General features: G+C 43.2%; 1 long non-coding RNA gene across 1 annotated transcript; it reads right to left on the bottom strand.

Annotated features, from left to right (window-relative positions):
• Positions 1 to 355: 355 nt before the first annotated feature.
• On the bottom strand, positions 356 to 2,967 carry LOC128328003 (uncharacterized). Its single transcript, XR_008308940.1, has 2 exons — positions 2,769 to 2,967; positions 356 to 1,627 (listed from the first exon to the last, which is right to left on the bottom strand). It is a non-coding gene; the product is annotated as an uncharacterized LOC128328003 (long non-coding RNA).
• Between the last annotated feature and the right edge of the window lie 18,414 nt (positions 2,968 to 21,381).

Here is a 21,381-nt window from a genome sequence, read left to right as displayed (position 1 = left end):
ACAGCTGTAGAAATGTTATGACTGAGTTTTGGGGGTTGCCATGATATTTGTAACCTTCTTTTGGTAAGGTCAGACAACAGTCTGACTTCTAGGCTGGAGAAATAAGTGTATCCAGTCATCAAAGACCCCTAGGCCTGGTGCTATGTTCGACATGCTAGCGAAGTAAGTCGAGACCAGACCATGACCAAAATACCAGCTGTAACATGCCTGGGCTTGTTCAGAGTTGGAGAGGGTTAATATTGCAAGCTGAAGGAAGGCAGGGTTGCTGATAGTTTCACTATCCCATGCCCACCCTGAACACCAGAGAAGAATCTGAAGCTCATCTGTAGCGTTTGGAGAAGCCGTAAGCAGAGGAGCAGTTTCAGAGGTATGGTGCCTCGCTTTTTTAGTTATAGAGCTATTGGCTGGAAAGGACGTTGCTTCAGAATTCCTCGCCAGCAATACAGTTCAAAGGCTCTCCAAGCACGAAAACAAGCCTTAAGAAGGTACTTATATATATATATATAAAACACTAGAAGACCTTCATCTAACAGCACCAATAATGAAACAAAAACATTACAAGGCCAGGATCTAGAAAGAAAACTTTAAGCACACACAATTATGATGTACTTTTCTTTCTTTATACAGCAGACCCCTATGCTAAATGACAAACTGCTTTTGAACGTCTTCCTCCATTCCAGAGGCTGTTTACTGGAAGTCACTGAAATACCGACCTTCTTACCCAACTTAGGAAGAGGGCTTTTAGTTACAAATGGAAGAACAGCAGTGGAAGTGTCTGCTAAACAATCACTAGAGAGGCTGGAGTCCCTCAGTATTCTACAGTCCAAAGAAATACAAGGTCTTAGTGGGTCTTAATATTACCAATCCCACCACTCAAAATAGTGGAAAACATTGTAGTGCATTATGCCAGGGTTGCAAAACTTTGGCCCTTCAACTCCAACTCCCATCATCCCTGACCACTGGACCTGGGGAGGAAGGGAGTTATAGTCTAACTCCAGCTGGGGGGGGGGGCAAAGTTGTGCATGGCTGCAGTATTTGTAGCAAAAAACATTGGCTTTTTTCCCTTTTAAGATGTTAATAGAAAAAAAGGTGTTAATTATAATCTTTAATTACAGTGACTAAGATTGAATATTTATTTAAAGAAAGTTTCCTTCACTACACATCCTCACTTCACCATCTTTTAAATGTCTGTTAATTGTAAAATATTGAAAGTCAGCTGAATTTCAGTTCTTCAGCTGAAGAAAGATATGATCAATCAAGAAAAAGTACACAGCCATATATTTTAAGTGCAGGAGGGGAAAAAAAATCTTAGTCAAGGTTATTTACCTCAAGGGTGGATTCTTTTTTTAATGTTTAAAAATAAGTTTTAGGATTCTTTCCCACAGTGAGAAGTGATGCATGACTAATATGTTTATTTTGATGCAGTGAATAAGCTGTAAACCACAACTTGGAAGAGTATTTAGAGTTATGAACTATGGATGTTTAAACAAATTAACTGTACTTAATTAGGTCTGTGCTTTCCTAATTAATAGAAAAAGACCTAAGAATCTTCTTTGTATTGTTCTGAATCCAAAGATTCACACTCTCCAATGGAAGGAGCCTTCTTCCAGTAGTAAAGAACTATAGTCTACCTAAGAAAGGAGAGAGAGAGAGAGGTTTAGTGCATGTAGATGTTAAACAACATCGGAGACAATACGGAGCCCTGAGGGACACCATACAAAAGTTCAGATTTTGAAGAACAACATTCTCCAAGGGACACCATCTGGAACCTGCTCGAGAGGTAAGAGCGGAACCACCGCAGAGCAGTGCCGCCCACTCCCAACCCCCTCAGACGCTCCAGAAGGATACTATGGTTGATAGTATTGAAAGCCGCCAAGAGTTCCAAAAGGACCAACAGAGTCACACTTCCTCTGTCAGTTCCCAGGTGGAGATCATCCATCAGGCTGACCAAGGCCGTCTCCACTCCATAGCCAGCCCGGAAGCCAGTTTGAAATGGGTCTAGATAATCAGTTTCCTCCAAGACTTTCTGGAGCTGGGAGACCACCACCTTCTCAATTACCTTGCCCAGCCACGGAAGGTTGGAGACAGGCCTGTAGTTACTCAGCTCTGAGGGATCCAAGGTAGGCTTCTTCAGAAGCGGTCTAATAATTGCCTCCTTAAGACTAGGAGGCATCCTGCCTTCCCTCAGAGATGCGTTTATAATCTCTGCCAGGCCTTCTACAACAACCCCCTGCCAGATAGTATAAGCCATGTTGGACAAGGGTCCAGAGGACAGGTGATGGGCCACACTGTTCCAATCAGCTTGTCCACATCATTAGGAGTCACAAACTGGAACTGATCCAACCTAACCACACAAGAGGAGTTGCTGGACACCTCTACATCAGAAACTGAAGTAATTTTGGAGATGGAATCAAAGTCGGCCCAAATACGAGATATTTTTTCCACAAAGAATTCATTAAACACATCACAGCGGGTAATCGATGGTTCCAGAATCTGATTCAAGGAAGGAGGGGCACTCACTAGCCCTCTCACAACCCTGAACAACTCTGCCGGACATGAACTTGTGGATGCAATATGGGCAGAAAAGAATTGCTTCTTTGCTGCACGTATTGTCTGAGCATAGATCTTTAAATGAGCTCCACACGTGTAACAACGATCGGGCAAGGGGAGACAGTTGTCTGGGGGCTCCACTGCCTGGAGGGGCCCCCCAGAGGCACCTCACGTGACTCCCCATTGCCCCCTGCCCAGCCCCAAGGCCCCTCAGCCACTTGCCCTGTTCGCCGTCTCTCCAGCTTGTTCTCCTGGCCGGCAATCGAGGCAGCAGACAAGCTGCCAAGAGCTCCTTTTCTCCTGCTTCTCAGCTGATTGGCGGGTGGGCGGGGCTTCCACGGAGGCCTCGTGTAGGCCTCTGTGAAGCCTGAACTCCAGTAGGGCCCAAGCCAGCCAGGAAGGAGGAGGCAGCCAGAGTGGCCACCACCGTTCTCTGCAGCAGAAGACCCCTTGCTGCCCTGCCCAACCCAGCGCAGCATTTGCCAGGTAGAGTGTGAACTCCTTTTTGTGGGTACCTTTCCCGCCCCCCCCCCCCCGCCGCCGGATATATAGGGATCTGCTTGCCATAGGGCTTTGATATGGGGGGTGGGACTGAGAAGTCTCTGAATATTTATTTTAAAACAGCTTGGAAAATTAGCTGGCTTTAAAAAAACTATTTAAAAAGTCCTATAAGTGGCTTGTTTCATGGCAGAAAATTACAAAAACTATTGGAACAAACAGTATTATATTTATTTTATTCATTCATTCATTCATTTATAAATACACTTATGTTCAAGTTGTTTTGCAACCCAGAAGGTCTGAGTGAGAACTGTGAAGCATGTCTTGTGCTTTTATTTTATTTTTCTTGTGTGTGAACTGCTCCCCAATAACTCGCAGGGACTTCAGGGTAAATCTGGCCATGTGAATGCAGCACCTCCATTCCAGAGGAGAGGTGTGTTAAAGGGCTTTAAAAGCCCCATGTGAAAAACCTCCTGGAATCAAACTTGACTGAATTTGTTCAGAATTCTGAGAAAACAAACATAGGCTCACACTGCATGGTTGAAAGTCTCCTTTGCTAATCTGCAGCGGGGGCCATTTTAATAATTTGTCTTTCTAGTGTGTTCTAGGCATTAAAAGTAGCACAGATGTATAGTACTCAATGTATATCACTATATATTGTGACGTGTGCGTGTGTGTATTCAGTGAAATGTATTTCCAGGCAGCATACTTATTTTGGAATATCAGACTTAAATCCTTGGGGACCTGGGGTGTGCGGAGGCCCTGGACTTTGAGTGGTGGGGGCCCATTTTAAAATCTCGTCTCTGGGCCCACTCCAACCTTGCTACGCCCCTGATGAGCTCTATGTTGCAATCTGTCAGATTCAAGCCGAGTCTTTCTCCACCTGCGCTCCAGTCATCTACCTTGCCACTTCAGACCCCATAGTTCTTCTGTATACCAAGGGGCCAATTCTGAAGCGGGTCATAGAGGATGCTTAGGAGCAATCATGTCGACCGTCCCAGTGAGTTTGCTGTTCCAATTCTCCACAAGGGCATCAACAGGATCGCCAGCAGAGCCAACACTAAATCCCTCCAAGGCTTCTTGAAATCCTATTGGATCCAATAACTTTCTCGGGTGGACCATCCTAATAGGTCCCTCACAGGTGGGGTGTGACTGTGAGTCCAACCTTAACCAGATGGTGGTCCATCCATGACAATGGGGAAATCACAGGAGTCCCCACCCATGGAACACCACCCTGATCAGAGTGAAAGACCAAATCAAGTGTGTGACCGGCAATGTGTGTTGGTACTGAGACCACTTGAGATAGGCCCATAGAAATCATGGCTGCTTTGAACTCCTGAGCCGCCCCGAACAAATCAGTCCTGAAATGAACATTGAAGTCCCCCAGCACCACAAGCCTAGGGGACTCCAACACCAAACCCGAGAACAAGTCCATCAGCTCAGTTAGGGACTCTGTTGAGCAGCGGGGTGATCGGTATACCAACAGAAGCCCCTGTCTATCTCTGGTCCTCAAACGTAAGTACACAATATGGTCTGAGACTCCAACAAGGATACTGGTAAGGGAGATATTATTCTTATAGACCACAGCCACGCCACCTCCCCACCCCTGGTCCCTCACCTTCTCCCCAACAGAGTACCCTGGAGGGAGAAGCTGGGACCACACTGGGCCCCCAGCCTCTCCCAGCCAGGTCTCTGTAATACATACCAGGTTGGCGCCTTCATCCATAATCGAATCATAGATGGTTTCTGATTTGTTCTGGACCAACCTGGCATTACAGAGGAGCAAGGTGAGGTTCCAACGGTGGTCGGTACTGCTCCCCAAGGTCAAAGAGCTGGCAGGACAGTCGGAAGGGGAAACAGCTATTAAATTTCTATGTCCCCTTCCCTTGTAACGGCCCGCTGTCCTGCCAATGTTACTTCTTCTGTTCCCCACCACCACCGGAATTGCCGCCCCCCAGTCAGTGGACACGCCCCCTGTCTCCCCATCTCCATGTAAGCCCAGACACATTATAAAAGATCCTCACCCAGGACAAATTAAAACAGAAGCCACATTATTAAATGCCCACCACATACAAATAATTGAACCAAGAGACCTGGCCCTTGCCCTTGCTGTCCCCCGAAGTGGCTCCCCCAAAGGGGTGACCCCCTTTGGTGTCGCCCCTTCAGTGGCGCCGCCGCCAGCGCCGCCACAGGCAGCATCCCTTATAGGGCTAGAGATGACCGCCCTGGTCAGGTGGAAAGCAGGGACTACTGAGTCACTCCTGGGCCCCAATCCTGCAAAGCATTCACTGCCAGAGGCCACAATCCCACAGGTCAGGCAGGAGGCTGGCAGATGGTCTCACCCTTTCCCTCTCCTGCAGGCAGGCACTCAACAGCAGCAGACAGCAGACAACAGACACCCAACACCAGTCTCTCACCCTGGGAGCTATCTGGGAAGCTGGTGGTCTCTCCCTCTGCTGCTAGGCTTCCTACATATGTTAATTGACATCCTCAAAAACATGCTATAAGACTGGTAAAGCAAGACCAATCTTTCTAGAAGCCATGCTCAGCCTTTTTAAACAAGGCTTATCTATCTATCTATCTATCTATCTATCTATCTATCTATCTATCTATCTATCTATATTTGAATAATGTCTGTTTGTCTGTTTCCTATACATTCCCACACTCTTTGAGCTATTGGGACCAAACTTGGCACAGTGACCTCCTAGGACCCTACGAGTAATGAAGGGTACCCGGGAACCCCGGGAACCACCTCACACAGACAGACAGATATACAACAGGTATATCCACAAAATTGATATGGATAAAACAACAAAGATAAACTCGGACAATACGCCTGAGCAACGGCAGGTACTCAAAGCTATATATTTGTGGTCCATAAATTGCTTATTTCTGAAACACACATTTTGAGGTAAGTTAAAAAATGGCATAAAAGACTTGAGCCCCAACAGCTGATTATTTTTATGTGATTGGTTGTAATAGTTTCCAAGCACAGTTTCTTGACTACATTCAGGTGTTAATGGAACATATTTGTTTTAGACCTCTTGGAGGGTTTTGATATTATCAACCATAGTATCCTTCTGGGGCGTCTGAGGGGGTTGGGAGTGGGAGGCACTGCTTTGAAGTGGTTCCACTCCTACCTCTCATACAGGTTCCAGATGGTGTCCCTTGGAGACTGATCTTCAAAATATGAACTTTTGTATGGTGTAGCTCAGCACTCCATATTGTCTCCGATGTTATTTAACATCTACATGAAACTGCTGGGAGAGATCATCAGGAGATTTGGTGCAGGCTGCTATCAGTATGCTGATGACACCCAAATCTATTTCTTCATGTCAGCATCATCAAGAGAGGGAATAACCTCCCTAAATGCCTGCCTGGAGTTGGTGATGGGCTGGATGGGGGTAACAAACTGAGACTGGATCCAAATGACTCACTGTGCGGGGTCGAAACTCAAGAGACAATTTTGATCTGCCTGTTCTGGATGGGAACAAAACATATACATGGAATAGTATATACCGTGTATAAAGATCTATTCACACACACAACTTACATAAAACGTACATAAATTGGACATATATAGATGGAACACACAATAACTGAAGAAATAAAGGTTTCTGTTTTAAACCCCAAATGGTATTGCTAGGTCAATTATGTCCACAAGTCCTTATTACATGTAAATTCACAGGTCCTTCCAGATCTGTGCGCTTGCAAGTTCTTATTCAGAATTGTTGCTCCTTGTCCAGATATTGCTCTTTATTCTTGCAAGTTCTTATTCAATGTTGTTGCTCCTTGTCCAAATATTACTCAACAGGTATCCTAGGTAATTTTTACCTGTTTCTTCCCGCTTGAGCAGGACTTCATCAGGAGAAGTGAGCTAAATCACAATAACACATGTATCATTTTAACATAAGTACCTTCAACAAATTACTGTATTAACTCAAAGGGTTAGAAATTTTTTTGTTATTACTCACATTTATCTCTTTAAAAGTGACTCTGCACTTGCCAGTGGATTCAAATTGGAAATCCATTTTGTCTCCGATGTGATTTAACATCTACATGAAACCGCTGGGAGAGATCATCAGGAGATTTGGTGCAGGGTGCTATCAGTATGCTGACACCCAAATCTATTTCTTCATGTCAGCATCATCAGGAGAGGGAATAACCTCCCTAAATGCTGGCCTGGAGTCGGTGATGGGCTGGATGAGGGATAACAAAGTGAGACTGGATCCAGATAAGGATTGACTCATTGTGCAGGGTTGAAACTCGAGAGACAATTTTGATCTGCCTGTTCTGGATGGGGTCACACTTCCCCAGAAGGAACAGGTACGCAGTCTGGGGGTGCTTCTGGATCCAAGTCTCTCTCTGGTGTCCCAGGTTGAGGCAGTGGCCAGAAGTGCCTTCTATCAGCTACCAGCTGCGTCAATTTCTTGAGATAAATGACCTCAAAACAGTGGTACACCTGCTGGTAACTTCCAGATTGGATTACTGCAATGCGCTCTATGTGAGGCTGTCCTTGTATGTAGTACGGAAACTATAGCTGGTCCAGAATGCGGCAGCCAGGTTGGTCTCTGGGTCATCTTGGAGATACCATATTACTCCCGTATTGAAGGAGCTACACTGACTGCTGATATGTTCCCGGGCAAAATACAAGGTGTTGGTTATAACCTATAAGGCCCTAAATGGCTTGGGCCCTGGGTATTTAAGATAATGTCTTCTGCATCATGAAGCCCACTGCCCATTGAATTCATCAGGAGAGGTCCGTTGCCACTGGCTTCTCCGCTGCTGTCCCAAGGCTTTGGAATGCGCTCCCTAGTGAAATAAGAGCCTCCCCATCTCTGACAGCTTTCAAAAGTCTTTAAAGATGCATCTGTTCACCCAGGCCTTTAATTAATATTGTTTTAATGGTTTAAATGCATTTTAAACATTTTAAATTGTTGTAATGTTTTAAACTTTTTAGTTTTTGTTTTAACTAATGTTTTACTTGTTCTGTTTTTATTTTCTTGTAAACCACAAGTATTGGTCTATGACCGCAATAAAGGACTGACTGACTGACTTTTAAACCACCCAGAGACGTAAGTTTCGGGCAGTATAAAAAATATGTTAAACAAACAAACAAACAAACAAACATATACCTTAGCCTGACATCTTTTCCCAAGCGTAACCACTACATCGTTAAAATATAAGACTAGCGCTGCTGGATCAAGCCTAAGGCCTATCTAGTCCAGCATCCTGTTTCACACAGTAGCCCACCAGATGCCTTTGAAAAGCCCATAGGTAAGAGCTGAGGGCATGCCCCCTCTCTTGCTGTTGCTCCCCTGCAACTGGCATTTAGAGGCATCTTGCTTCTGAGGCTGGAGGTAGAGATGTGCAAGCTGGCTTGCTTCGAGAGGAGCTTGACATTGGGCCATCCCAGTTCAGGAGATCCAGTTTGGAACTGGCCTGGCACCCCAAGTGTGTGGGGGGGAACTGGTCCAAGTTCAAACCGGACCATCTCCCAGTTCAAAGAATCAGCTCGTGGGCCGGTTGGGGGGGGTAATACTTGTAAAGGGGAATCTGGCATGGATTCCCCTTTACAAGTAAAGCAGGATTCCCCAGTAATGTGGGGCAGGGGGCAAGAGAAATCAGGCAGCGGTGGAGACAATGGGGCAGGGGCTCCTCCAACCCCCCACCCCACCAGTCTCCCAAATGAAAGGCTAGGCCAAATGTGGCCCAATTTGGGGCTCTGCATGCACAAATGGCCTGTGTGTGTGTGTGTGTAGAGGCCAGAACTGGGCCACCGCTGGCCTAGCATATCATTTGGGAGGTGGGGGGGGGTTGGAGGAGCCCCCACCACCTCCAATGTCCCTGCTGTGGCTGCGGCAGTGGCTGCCTCCACCGTGCCCAGCACCTGATTTCTAAAGGTAAAAAGGAGCCTTTCTTCTGCCCTCTGCCCCACATTACTAGGGAATCCCCCTTTACCTGTAAAGGGGAATCCTCGCCGGATTCCCCTTTGCAAGTATACCCCTGGGACAGCTTGATGACCAAACTGGACTGGACCCAGTTCGGCCAGCCTGAACTGGGCCAGTTTGAATCTGGTCTGGATTCAAACTGAACCAATCTCATGGCCAGCTTGCACACCCCTAGCTGCAGTCGGCTTATAGCCACCAGACTAGTAGCCATTGATAGATGTGTCCTCCATGAATTTGTCTAAGCTCCCTTTAAAGCCATCCAAGCTAGTGGCCATGACATAATGTGGCAGAAAATTCCATAGATTAATTATGTGCTGTGTGAAAAGGTTCTTCCTTTTGTGGGTCCTAAATCATCTGGCCTTTAGTTTCATGGGATGAACTCTGGTTCTAGTGTTATATGAGAGAGAAATCTTTCTCTATCCACTCTCTTTACTCCATACACCTCTATCATGTCTCCCTGTAGTTGCCTCTTTTCCAGACTAAAAAGCCCTAGATTCTGTAGCCTTTCCTCCTAAGGAAGGCCCCTGCTCCAGGACCCTGATCATCCTGAGTGCCCTCTTCTGCACCTTTTCCAGCTCTACAATGTTATTCTTAAGATATGATGACCAGAACTGTACACAGTATTCCTAATGTGGCTGCAACCAAGCTTTGGACAAGGGCATTACAATATTAGTATTTTTATTTCCAATCCCCATCCTAATGATCCTAATTATCCCTAGCACAGAATTTGTCTTTTTCACAGCTGCTGTGCAGAGCTGATACTTTCAACTGCCACTAAATCATATATTTTAAACGACTTGACTAGCTAAAAAATGAGATGGTAAACACCAATGGATAGTTCAGATATGTGATACATTCTGGTGTGAAGGATGCATTTGTTTTGACAAAATAACTTATTATTATTTATTCGATTTCTACACTGCCCTTCCAAAAATGGCTTAGGGTGGTTTACACAGAGAAATAATAAAGAAATAAGATGGAACACTGTCCCCAAAGGGCTCACAATCTAAAAGAAACACAAGATAGACACCAGCAACAGTCACTGAAGGTAATGTGCTGGGGGTGGATAGGGCCAGTTACTCTCCCCCTGCTAAATAAAGAGAATCACCACGGTAAAAGGTGCCTCTTTGCCAAGTTAGCAGGGGTTATGATCTGGAAGAATACATAAATTTGCAGCTTCCTGGAAGCTCTTCCCATAATCATGCTAGGATAAGAATGTGCTACTGTGATAGCAAACACTACCATCAAATGTTGCAGATGTATTCATGCATATTGTATTTTAAAACAGCCTGGACCTAGAATACCTGAAAGACCTTCTTCCATGTTTCTGTCTGCCCTGCATGATATGCCAGGAAGGCCCTCTTGCATGCCTGACCACCAACAAAAGTCTTAGTGGTCTTAGAGGTATGCAGGAACAGGTCTTCTCTACCTTCTCCGAACTCCTTCCATCTGAAAGTTGCTTGGCACTCCTGTTGCTTTAGAAGAGTGCTCAAAACTTGGCTATATAGGCAGACGTTTGGAAATGGATAGTAAATGTGCCAATGCTAATCTCTGCTTAAAAAAAAATAAAATTGTTAAATGCATTATGTTGGAAATATGACTTCTTGCTTCTTTGGATTTATTTTGCTTTATTTCAAGCTTTTTATTCGGTTTTATGGATTGTTGACAACACTGTTGTGTTTTATGTCAGCCACCTTAAGCCTGCAAGAATATCTTTTTAAAAATAAATATGTTTTCTCTAAGGAGAGTTGGGCATGCTCTGTTGAAACGATTTGAAGAAACTGGCCCCATGCGTAAAACTATAAAGGTAAATGTTATGATACGAATAATAATATAAAGGCTTGCTCATGTTTTTCTTTATCTAATTTCACACGTCTTTTGTTCCTTTTAGGAAGCTATTTTATCAGTATATCTATGGAGTAATTTTGACCACCACACACTACTGACACAAGCCAGTTCCTGAGCATTTCCATACATATAAACTGATTTCTTCAAAGTTTTTGAGCTATGTAAGAACAGTCTCAGTTTTTCTTAAATCAACAAATGTGCAGCCAAGACAGTGTATAAAATAGGGTGAATAAATCATTTATCAGGTGGTAACTTACTAGAATGTGTATATAACTGTGTGGTAAGCCAGTCTATGTGCATATAACTATGTGGTAAGCCACCACTTGCCTGATTCTACAGATTTTTGGAGAGGCAGTAAATTTCTCACTCCTCCTTTGCAGGCTATTACAACAGATAGCTTACCACATTATCACTTGGCAAAGATCCCTCTGTATTCACTCAGCATCACCAAATGTTAAAACAAAGAGCAGCCAGGCAAAAATGTCAGAAGCCAAAATACCGAGTGGTAAAACCCCCAAATTTTGCACAAGTGGCATTCATTTATATGCCCAATTGGTTTTTCTCATGGAAAGGCCGAAAAAGTGAATTTGACAGGTTTATCTTAGTTGCTCATGCTTCTTTTTGTGGAATGAGTAGTAAAATACATTACTCTACTTACATAGCCTGAAAATATACTTAGATATTGGGATATACTGCCAGCCATTTGCTGTTATGACAATGAGACATCTACTCAGGGGCGTCACTACCATTAGACAAAGGGACACAGTTGTCTGGGGGGCCCCAATGCCTCAAGGGCCCCCCAGAGGCACGTCACATGACTCCCCACCTGCCTGTTTTGCACTCCCTATTAATTAATATTGAGGCTCTTGGAGATCAGCATTTGGGCAGTAGCAGAGAGTCAAGAAAGGGTTAACTTTTCTCCCAGCCCTATTGGTTCTCCTGGCATCTTGTGCTCCTCCCCTGCTTGGAATTAGTTTTGTATGGAACTGCAGAGCCCAGGAAGCTGGCTGTTGGCTTGTTGTTCTCCCTCCAAGAATGAAAGTAAGAAGAAGACATTTTGTAAAAATCAACCCTTTGCTGTTTGTTTGTTTGGTTTCTGTGTGATTTGTTCCCCTTGGTCAAGCTGCCATGTTGCTTGCTCCCCCACCCCACCCCCATGAACTGTGTGTGTGTTGTACATGTGAGAGAAGTCCCATTGTGTGTGTGTGTGTGTGTGAGAGAGAGAGAGAGAGAGAGAGAGAGAGAGAGAGAGAACTCTTAAGCTTTTTTAAAAAACCAGCAAAACATTTTCAAAGCATGCCAAAACTATTCTAGTGCAAACTTGTAAGAAAAACCCTTCCCATCTCAACAGTATACCTTGTTGTGAGGAAATTAGTTAGTGCAAAAGTATTAAAAGCTTTGGGGGAGGGGGAGGTGGAGGTCTGACAAAATGGATCTGTTTTTGTTCTTTTATTCCTGAAGTTACACTGCTGATAGCTCTAATCTGGTCTCTGTGTGTGTTGCTTTCTCTCCACCCCCCCCCCCCCGCCTTATTAAAAACATTTATATGCTGCTTTTTTAGCAACAGAGTTTGCACAGTGGCTTAAACAGCAAAACACGAGAAAATGTTTTTCTTAACATGTTTCCCCTTTTAAACAATACTATTTTATTTTATTTTGCTTTGTGCTTGTAGCATGCTCCCCCACCAAAAGCCTATTTTTGTACTGTGTACACTTGCTTCAAAACAAGGCTTTTGCAAATCAGTTCACAAGAAACTCATTTTTAAATTGTGCATGAAATGATTGGTTGTCTTTAAATTCTGCAAAATTGGGTAACTCCATATATGACATTCTGCTGTCCTATTTGAAATCAAAATGGTAGTTTATCTTTCTTTAGTGTATCGACACACTATACATTGCATACACACATGGACAAATGTGTTGGTACCCCTCTACAAAAAAAAGAAGAACCCACAATTGTCTCTGCAATAACTTGAAACTGACAAAAGTAATTAATTATTATTATTATTTTACATTTATATCCCGCTCTTCCTCCAGGAAGCCCAAAGCAGTGTACTACATACTTAACAAGTATTTGGCTGAATGGGGATTTGAACTCGGGTCTCCCTGGTCCTAGTCCAGCACTCTAGCCACTACACCATGCTGGCTCTTTTTTTAAATTGGAACTCATCATTGTTTATTCCGCATCGAACAAATAATAACACAAATGAAAATAGCATGGACAAAAATGATGGGACTCTTAACCTAATATTTTGTTGCACAACCTTTAGAGGCAATCACTGCAAACAAGCGATTCCTGTAGCTCTCAATGAGACTTCTGCACCTGTCAACAGGTAGTTTGGCCCACTCTTCCTGAGCAAACTGCTCCAGCTGTGTCAAGTTTGAAGGGAACCTTCCCCAGTCTGCATGTTTCAGTTCTTTCCATAGATGTTTGATAGGATTCAAATCAGGCCTACAGGAATAGCTTGTTTGCAGTGATTGCCTCTAAAGGTTGTGCAACAAAATATTAGGTTAAGGGTCCCATCATTTTTGTCCATGCCATTTTCATTTGTGTTATTATTTGAAATATTCTGTTGCATTCAAACTGTAAAGCAAAGTCTTATTTTTGTTCAATGTGGAATAAACAATGATGGGTGCCAATTAAGTTTGTCAGTTTCAAGTTATTTCAGAGACAATTGTGGGTTCTTCTTTTTTCGTGGAGGGGTACCAACACATTTGTCCACGTGTGTATATACTGTAGTATATAGACATACACTATAGTTGCATATGACTTTTTTTTGGCATGTTTTTCTTGCTTAAATGAAATGTACTAAATAAACTGAATTGCATGCTGCTGTGATTGGTGTAAAAAATGCTATTTGAATGTGCTTCTGAGTACATGCTTGGATTGGAGTGCATGTGGCTAAAAGTCATTCATATTCATATATATATGAATGACACACATCCTGTTGTTCCTCCAAAGAGGTCAGGGTAGGGTACATGTACCCTTTTATCTTCACAACAATCCTGTGAGGCAGGCTTGGAGGGAAGAGAGAGAATGTCTCAGCTAAAGTCCCACAGTGAGTTTCATGACTGAATGGATAACACAAGTCTCCCATCCTAGTCTTGACACTCTAATCCCTACACCACACTGGTTCTCAGCTGTGTGCGTAGGATACAGGAGAAATCTGATGCAGGAGAAAAAGGAGATTCATTTTTAGCTGTGAAGCAAGCTAGTGGGGAGGAGAGTGTTGAATACCTTTAAGGGAGCTAGAAAGGGTTTCATGATCAAAATGTGGGGAGGCTGTGGGCCCAAGCCCTGGATCTTTTAAGTACCTAGCAACACCTTTGTAAGGGAGAGGAAGAGTGATAGGATTTTCCATGCAAAAAGTTGGTATTAGCAGGTATGTTCCGAATTCCTTCTAATAAACAAATAAATAAATAAAATCAATCTTTCCCTGAGTGTATTTTAGTGTAAAAAGTAGTGGATTCAGCTAAGGGGGTGGGGGAGAAAAGGAATGAGAGAAAGAGCAGAGAGGAGGAAGACAGGTGGTGTGAGGTGGGTGCAAGGCTATGTGTGGCTCACCAGAGGTGCATCAGAATCTAATCTGGCCCACCACCAAATTTTAGTTTGACACCCCCTGGCATAGTGCATTTGTAACAGAGAGAAAATTGAAGCCCCAATATTTATATGGGGGGGATCTTTTGTGGGGGGAATTCTTGTTGCACTCCCTGTAATTTCCTGCTGGATCCGCCCCTGTGAACCAGATTCAATGTGAACTAGATATTCACCGTATTCATAATGGGGATGTGTGTACTATATGGTGTGAAGTGTGTTTGTGTGTGTATATCAGTGAGGAGCCCATTTTAAAATCTTGTCTCTGGGCCCACTCCAACCTTGCTACGCCCCAATCTACATACGATTTACAAGGTACCAGATACCATGATATATTGTGAGTTCCATTGCTAGATCATCATGTACAACAATCACAAGATTGTGCAATTTTTTGGTGTCCATTTATTGGGCAGCCACAGTGGCTTTCTGGCATATGTATGCCATGTGTACCCAGGGCAAAAAATCCTTGCATGTGTGATACAAGTGAGATTCATATTCTTTCAACACAATTATAGTTTTGGTGTAGGGATGTTTGTGAAACAGATGAAATAGTTCCTATTGATCCTAGTTATGAAGCTCTATGATGGTTTAAATACGTAGCTAATTGGAGGATTAAAAAGCACCTATAACTGTTTAAAGAATATCCAAGGAATCAAAATTAAAGATATCACTGCAAACACACACAAACACATACCTGTCAAAATAAAATACATGATGACATTTTTGGGACATCATGTTCCATAACACTGTGCATCAGAATTCCACTTTTAAACTCTGCATGCAGACCAATATTCGTTTAACTCTTTGGGCAGTGATATCCTTATAGTTACACCTTAAACTACACCTGATGTGCTCAGCACTATTAAGAAGTCTGCAGATGTAACTTAAATTAATTACTTTTTAAAAAAAATTAATTGATTGCAATTTAATACTTATAGGGATTTGTGCTGATAACTTTGCTGCAGCTTTTTAAAACATTTATCTGAAATGGGCAAAAGACCGCTTAGTGTAAAAAATTAAACAAGGCTTATACAAAATACAACAAAGATATATCCAAAAGGATAACTAATATAAAAAGTGTTAACGAATCCAGCTTATTAAAAGAAGAAAGGGTAGACTAGTAATAGGACTTTCATAGCACAATACATTATACTTTTAGAAATTGTCCAAAAAACGTCTGTGGAAAATGGGCATTTAAAAAGTAAAAGGAATGTGTCAATACAACCAGAAGACTTAATGTTGTGAAAGGATAGCAATTCTTCTTATAGAACATCTTTCTGATATAAGGTTGACTCTATAGATTTAGCCCTGAAGAAGTTCCTTAATCTTGGTTTACATTCATTAGTTACTTTGAGGCCTTAAACTGAGATGCGATGGTGTTCGCCACCTGAAAACTACTAACTCCTGTGTGTGCAGTTGGCATGGTGTTTAAAAGAGATTAACCTCACAAACATTAAACATATTCATGAAGTGTGTCTGGCTGGACCATAGACCACTGGCATGCAAGAACTACATGCGTATAGGCTGGCACATAAGGTAAGTGCCTTTTAGTAAGACACTAGCACATGGGGAACACAACTAAAAGTTATGACAACGCTCACTTGACAATATGCCAAGGCTTGAGGGGGAAAAGGTACTATTCAATTAATTATTTTTATAGGTGAGTTAGTACTTTACAGTATACAAGTACATTTCCATAGTTTTTAAGCTACTCTCAAATATTTTTAAATATATGTAGGAATAAACATTTAACCAGTTTTCTTAGTATAAGAGCACTGGAAATTTCTGTATAAACAAAGATTATAGTAACTTCCAAGCAAAAGAAACTCAATTCCATTAGAAAGCGCAGTAATCCTATCTTGCTACAAGTTGGACAAAACAATATCATTTAATTCTGTTTGCTTACTTTGTCCTTCACTTTGCTATAGGTGCTTTGCTTTACTTTGTCCTTCAACACTTTATTATACATCAAGGATAGCACTTCATTTAAAATTAGTAGCTTTTGTATTTACAAAAGGGGGAAAAATAATGAAAAAATTCGAGCAATTAGTAAACCAGGATGTATATAAAGAAAGTTTAACAAGAAGCTTCACTGACAGAGTGTTACTGAGACATTTCACTTTTTTCCTTCTTTCAACTACATTTTTAGCTGAAATTGCTTTACAGGAAATGCACGGAAGATATGAATCGAACATACAAGAAACCCAGCCACAAGACCAAGAATAAATGGTATCCTCTTCAGTAGACTTTCCTCAGATCTGTTGCAGAGTTTTCTCTTACAAGCAACCTGATTCTAAATGGAAGCCAATGTCATTGATTTCAACAGAATTAATTTCCAACTAAGTGTGTTGAGGATTATAGTCTGTATTATCTGTTATTTTGTGCTTTTGAAGTTCCACTGAAATCCACTTCTACTGTTCTACCAATGACTTTAAGTGGTGGAGTTTCAATAAGAGTTTTGGAAAGGAGTGGTAACCAAGGATATATCTGGTTACGATTTACCATTGGACTCTTAGATCATTTTGTTGCAAAGGATGTTGTTCAAGTACAAGACCAAGAACTGACAATAATCTCTTTCTAACTGCTACAGTGGAATGAGCAACTAATGGAAGTCAGCTGGCTCATTCAAAAGCTGGGTTAAAAAATGGAACACATTTTAAAAAGTGACTCAGGTAAGTATAAGTAGAAAGTGGGGGGAAAGCTTTTAAGACAAACTGACTATTTCAGAGGAATCTGGTATGGACTTCTTGGAATTTCTCTGGAATTATTGTTTTAGTAAGGTTTTAATCTTGTAGCAATATACACTAAATTTCTGTACGTTTCTCATTTTCTTAAGAACATAAGAACAGCCCTGCTGGATCAAACCCAAGGACTATCTATTCTAGCATCCTGTTTCACAACGTGGCCCACCAGATGCCTCTGAGAAGCCCACAGGCAAGAGCTGAGGGCATGCCCTCTCTCCTGCTGTTGCTCCCCTGCAACTGGTATTTAGAGGTATCTTGCCTCTTAGGCTGGAGGTGGTCTATAGCTACCAGACTAGTAGCCATTGATAGACCTGTCCTCCATGAATTTATCCAAGCCCTTCGTAAAGCCATCCAGGGTGGTGGCAGAGAATTCCATAGGTTAATTATGCATTGTGTGAAAAAGTACTTCCTTTTTTTTGGTCCTAAATTTCTTGGCAATCAATTTCATGGATGACCCCTCATTTTACTATTATGCGAGAGGGAGAAAAATTTCTGTCTATCCACTCTCTTGACACCATGCATAATTTTATAGACCTTTCTAATGTTGCCCCCCAGTCGTATTTCTTCGAAACTAAAAATCCCCAGGTGTTGTAGCCTTACCTCATAAGGAAGGTGCTTGGCCCTGATCATCTTGATTGCCCTCTTCTGCATCTTTTCTAGTTCTACAATGTCCTTAAGATACAATGACCAGAACTCTACACGGTACTCCAAATGTGGCTGCACCATAGATTTGTATTAAGGGCATTACGATATTAGAATTTTTATTTTCAATCCCCTTCCTAATGATTCCAAGCATGGAATTGGCCTTTTTCACAAGCTGTCCACCACAACCCCAAGATAGGGACATAGGAAGCTACCATATACTGAGTCAGACAACAGGTCCATCTAGCTCAGTATTGTCTACACAGACTGGCAGCGGCTTCTCCAAGGTTGTAGCCAGGAATCTCTCTCAGCCCTATCTTGGAGATACCGGGGAAGGAACTCAGAAATTTACGCATGCAAGCATGCAGGTACTCTTCCCAGAGTGGCTCCATCCCTTAAGGGGAATATCTTACAATGCTTACACATGTAGTCTCCCTTTCATATGCAACCAGAGTGGATTCTGCTTAGCAAAAGGGACAAGTGATCCTTGTTTCCACAAGACCAGCTCTCCTCCTGGTCAGTCACCAGCAGCTCAGACCCCATCAGCATATATGTGAAGCTGCCCCAATTTTTTTACCCCAATATGCAGTGGCGCTCTTACCCCAGGACTTTGGGGCCGAGATCCAGGGCCTCCACACCCCCTGGGGGCCCCCAAATCCTCTTTAGTCTGTCCTGGGTGGCGTGGTCACTGCTGGCCCACACTGTGCCAGGTGGCCGAGTATGATTATGACCTGTGCCGGGTGCTTTATTAGGGACAGAGGGGGGAGTGGGGAAAGAAATATGTGGGACGGGAATATGTTAAGTTGCATGTTGAAATATTTCTGCTACTGCTTATTTGCATAAATATACCTGTTCTATATTCTTACATTCTTGTGAGTTTATTTGCTGTTGATACCCTCAAGAACCCACATGTTAAATATACTCTGTTTGCCCTGGTGTGTGTGCACGTGTGGAGAGGCATGATGCTTAACTTGGGGGGGGGGCCCTCCAGCGGAGTAGGGGCCTCCAAAGGCCTTTAGGTCCAGGCTTCAAAATTACCTAAGTGCACCTCTATCAATATGCATCACTTTATACTTGCTAACAACAAACCGCATCTGCCGTTTTGTTGCCCACTCCGCCAGTTTGGAGAGATACTTTTGGAGCTCTTCGCAATCTGTTTTGGATTTCACTACCCTAAATAGTTTGGTGTCATCTGCAAATCTGGCAACCTCGCTGCTTACCCCAACTTCTAGCTCATTTATGAAGCACTCATTCAATGAAGCTCATTGAAAAGCACTGGTCCTAGTATAGATCCCTGGTGGATCCAACTTCTTACTTCCTTCCACTGAGAGAACTGTCTATTCATACCTACTCTCTGTTTCCATTCCTTCAACCAGTTACCAATCCACACATGAACCTCTTCCTTTATTCCATGACTGCTATGTTTTCTCAAGTGTCTTTGATGAGGAACTTTGTTGAAAGCTTTTTGAAAGTCCAAGTATATTATGTCAACTGGATCACCTTTATCCACATGCCTGTCAACACTCTCAAAGAACTCCGACAAGTTGGCGAGGTAAGATTTACCTTTGTAGAATCCATGCTGGTTCTCCTTCAGCAGGGCCTGTTTTTCTATATGCTTAACAATTTTATCTTTGGGAATGCTTTCCATCAATTTGCCTGGCACAGACGTTAAGCTAACTGGCTTGTAATTTCAAGATTCTCCCTGGGTCCCTTTTTGAAAATTGGGTGCATCATTGGCTGCTTTTCAGCCCTCTGGTACAGAGCCTGATTGCAGGGATAAGTTATATATTTTTGCAAGGAGGTCAGCAATTTCACATTTGAGTTCTTTAAGGACTCTTGGATGAATGCCGTCTGGTCCCGGCGACTTGCTAGTTTTCAATTTTTCCAGACAGTTTAGAACATTAACTCTTTTCACTTCTGACTCAGTTCTTTAGCCTCCGTCCCCAAAAAGCCTGGTTCAGGAACAGGTATATGCTTAGTATTCTCTGCTGTGAAGACAGATACAAAGAACTCATTTAACTTCTCTGCAACCTCCATTGATTGATTGACTGATTAAGTGCTGTCAAGTTAGTGTCAAAGCTTAGCAACCACAAAGATAGATTTTCTCCAGGATGATCTGTCTTCAACTTGGCCTTTAAGGTCTCTCAGTGGTGCATTCGTTGCTGTTGTAATTGAGTCCATCCACCTTGCTGCTGGTTGTCCTCTTCTTCTCTTTCCTTCAACTTTTCCCAGCATTATGGACTTCTCAAGGGAGCTGGGTCTTCACACAATGAGGCAATGGAAAAACCAGGCTAAAGAAGGCCAGCCCGGTTTTTCTCCATCATGAGAACCAGTGGGTTCGCGGGTGAGCCCAGTGGTTCTCTGGTGGCTAGCCTGCCAAAGTAGCCCCCCCCACAAGCCCAGATTACTGGAGTGAGCGCTCCCCTAACCCAGGTTTTCTGATTGTGTGCTGCCACAGTGCGGCTTGGCACCATGGTGACACACAAGGAGACCCCCACTGGGAGGATGCACGCAGACTCCCAGGTTCGGAGGTCTATTCAGGATGCCCTACACACTTGTGCACCCTGGAAACTTCCAGGGGCCGTGTAGCCTCAGATCCCTGCCGCCTGTCAGCTCCGTGTTAGAGCTGGCAGTTGTGTGGGTGGCTGATCCGGCCGCACAGCTACAAGCAGTTGCTTGTCTGCAGAGAGAACGGGCTAAGCCCGCTCTCCCCGCAGAAGCGCCTCAATGTGTCCAGAGTATGATAGTTTGAGCCTGGTCATTTGTGCCTCGAGTGATAATTCTAGATTGATTTGTTCTGTGAACGATTTGTTGGTTTTCCTGGCTGATCATGGCATCCTCAAAAGCCTTCTCCAGCACCAAAGTTCAAAAGCGTCAATACTTTTTCTATCTTACTTCTCAAAGTCCAGCTTATACACCCATAGAGTGTCACAAGGAAAACCATTGTCCGAAAGATTCTAATTTTTGTATGTATAGACACGTCACGGCATCTAAATATCCTTTCCAAGGCCTTCATTGCAACCATACCAAGTGCCAGTCTGTGGCATACTTCTTGACTGCTGGATCCTTTAATGTTGATGGTCGATCCTAAAAGGCAGCTATCTTCCACTTCAATGTCTTCATTATCAATTCTGAGGCTGGTTGCTGTACCCGGTGTCATTAGTTTAGTCATTACATGTGCTTTTCCCCACTACTACTGCCACTATAAAAAGCAATGGGTATAAGCATGCTAGGCCTGCAAGGAGGGGATTGGGTTGGGAGGCATGTGCACACCTGCATGTCACCATACAGGCAAATGCTTGAGACCTTTGCACATACACCTGTAAGGTGGGACTCTAAAGCACACACTTTCAAGAAGGGTCTCTCTGCACAGCTCTAGCATGCCAAACGCAATAGGTTTGGGTGCCAGCAGTAGCAGCAATGCTGCAAAAACAGATGGCTGACCCATGTGAAAATTGCTGCCAGGTGGCCCAGTACAGGCTGCTTCTCCTCAGAGACTAACAACCACACGGAAAGCAAAGTAGCAAGCACTACTTTGATGAAAATGCAACAAA

This window comes from Hemicordylus capensis, chromosome 5 (genome assembly GCF_027244095.1).
Source record: "Hemicordylus capensis ecotype Gifberg chromosome 5, rHemCap1.1.pri, whole genome shotgun sequence".
NCBI classification, from domain to species: domain Eukaryota; kingdom Metazoa; phylum Chordata; class Lepidosauria; order Squamata; family Cordylidae; genus Hemicordylus; species Hemicordylus capensis.
This window is presented reverse-complemented; position numbering and strand designations above follow the sequence as displayed.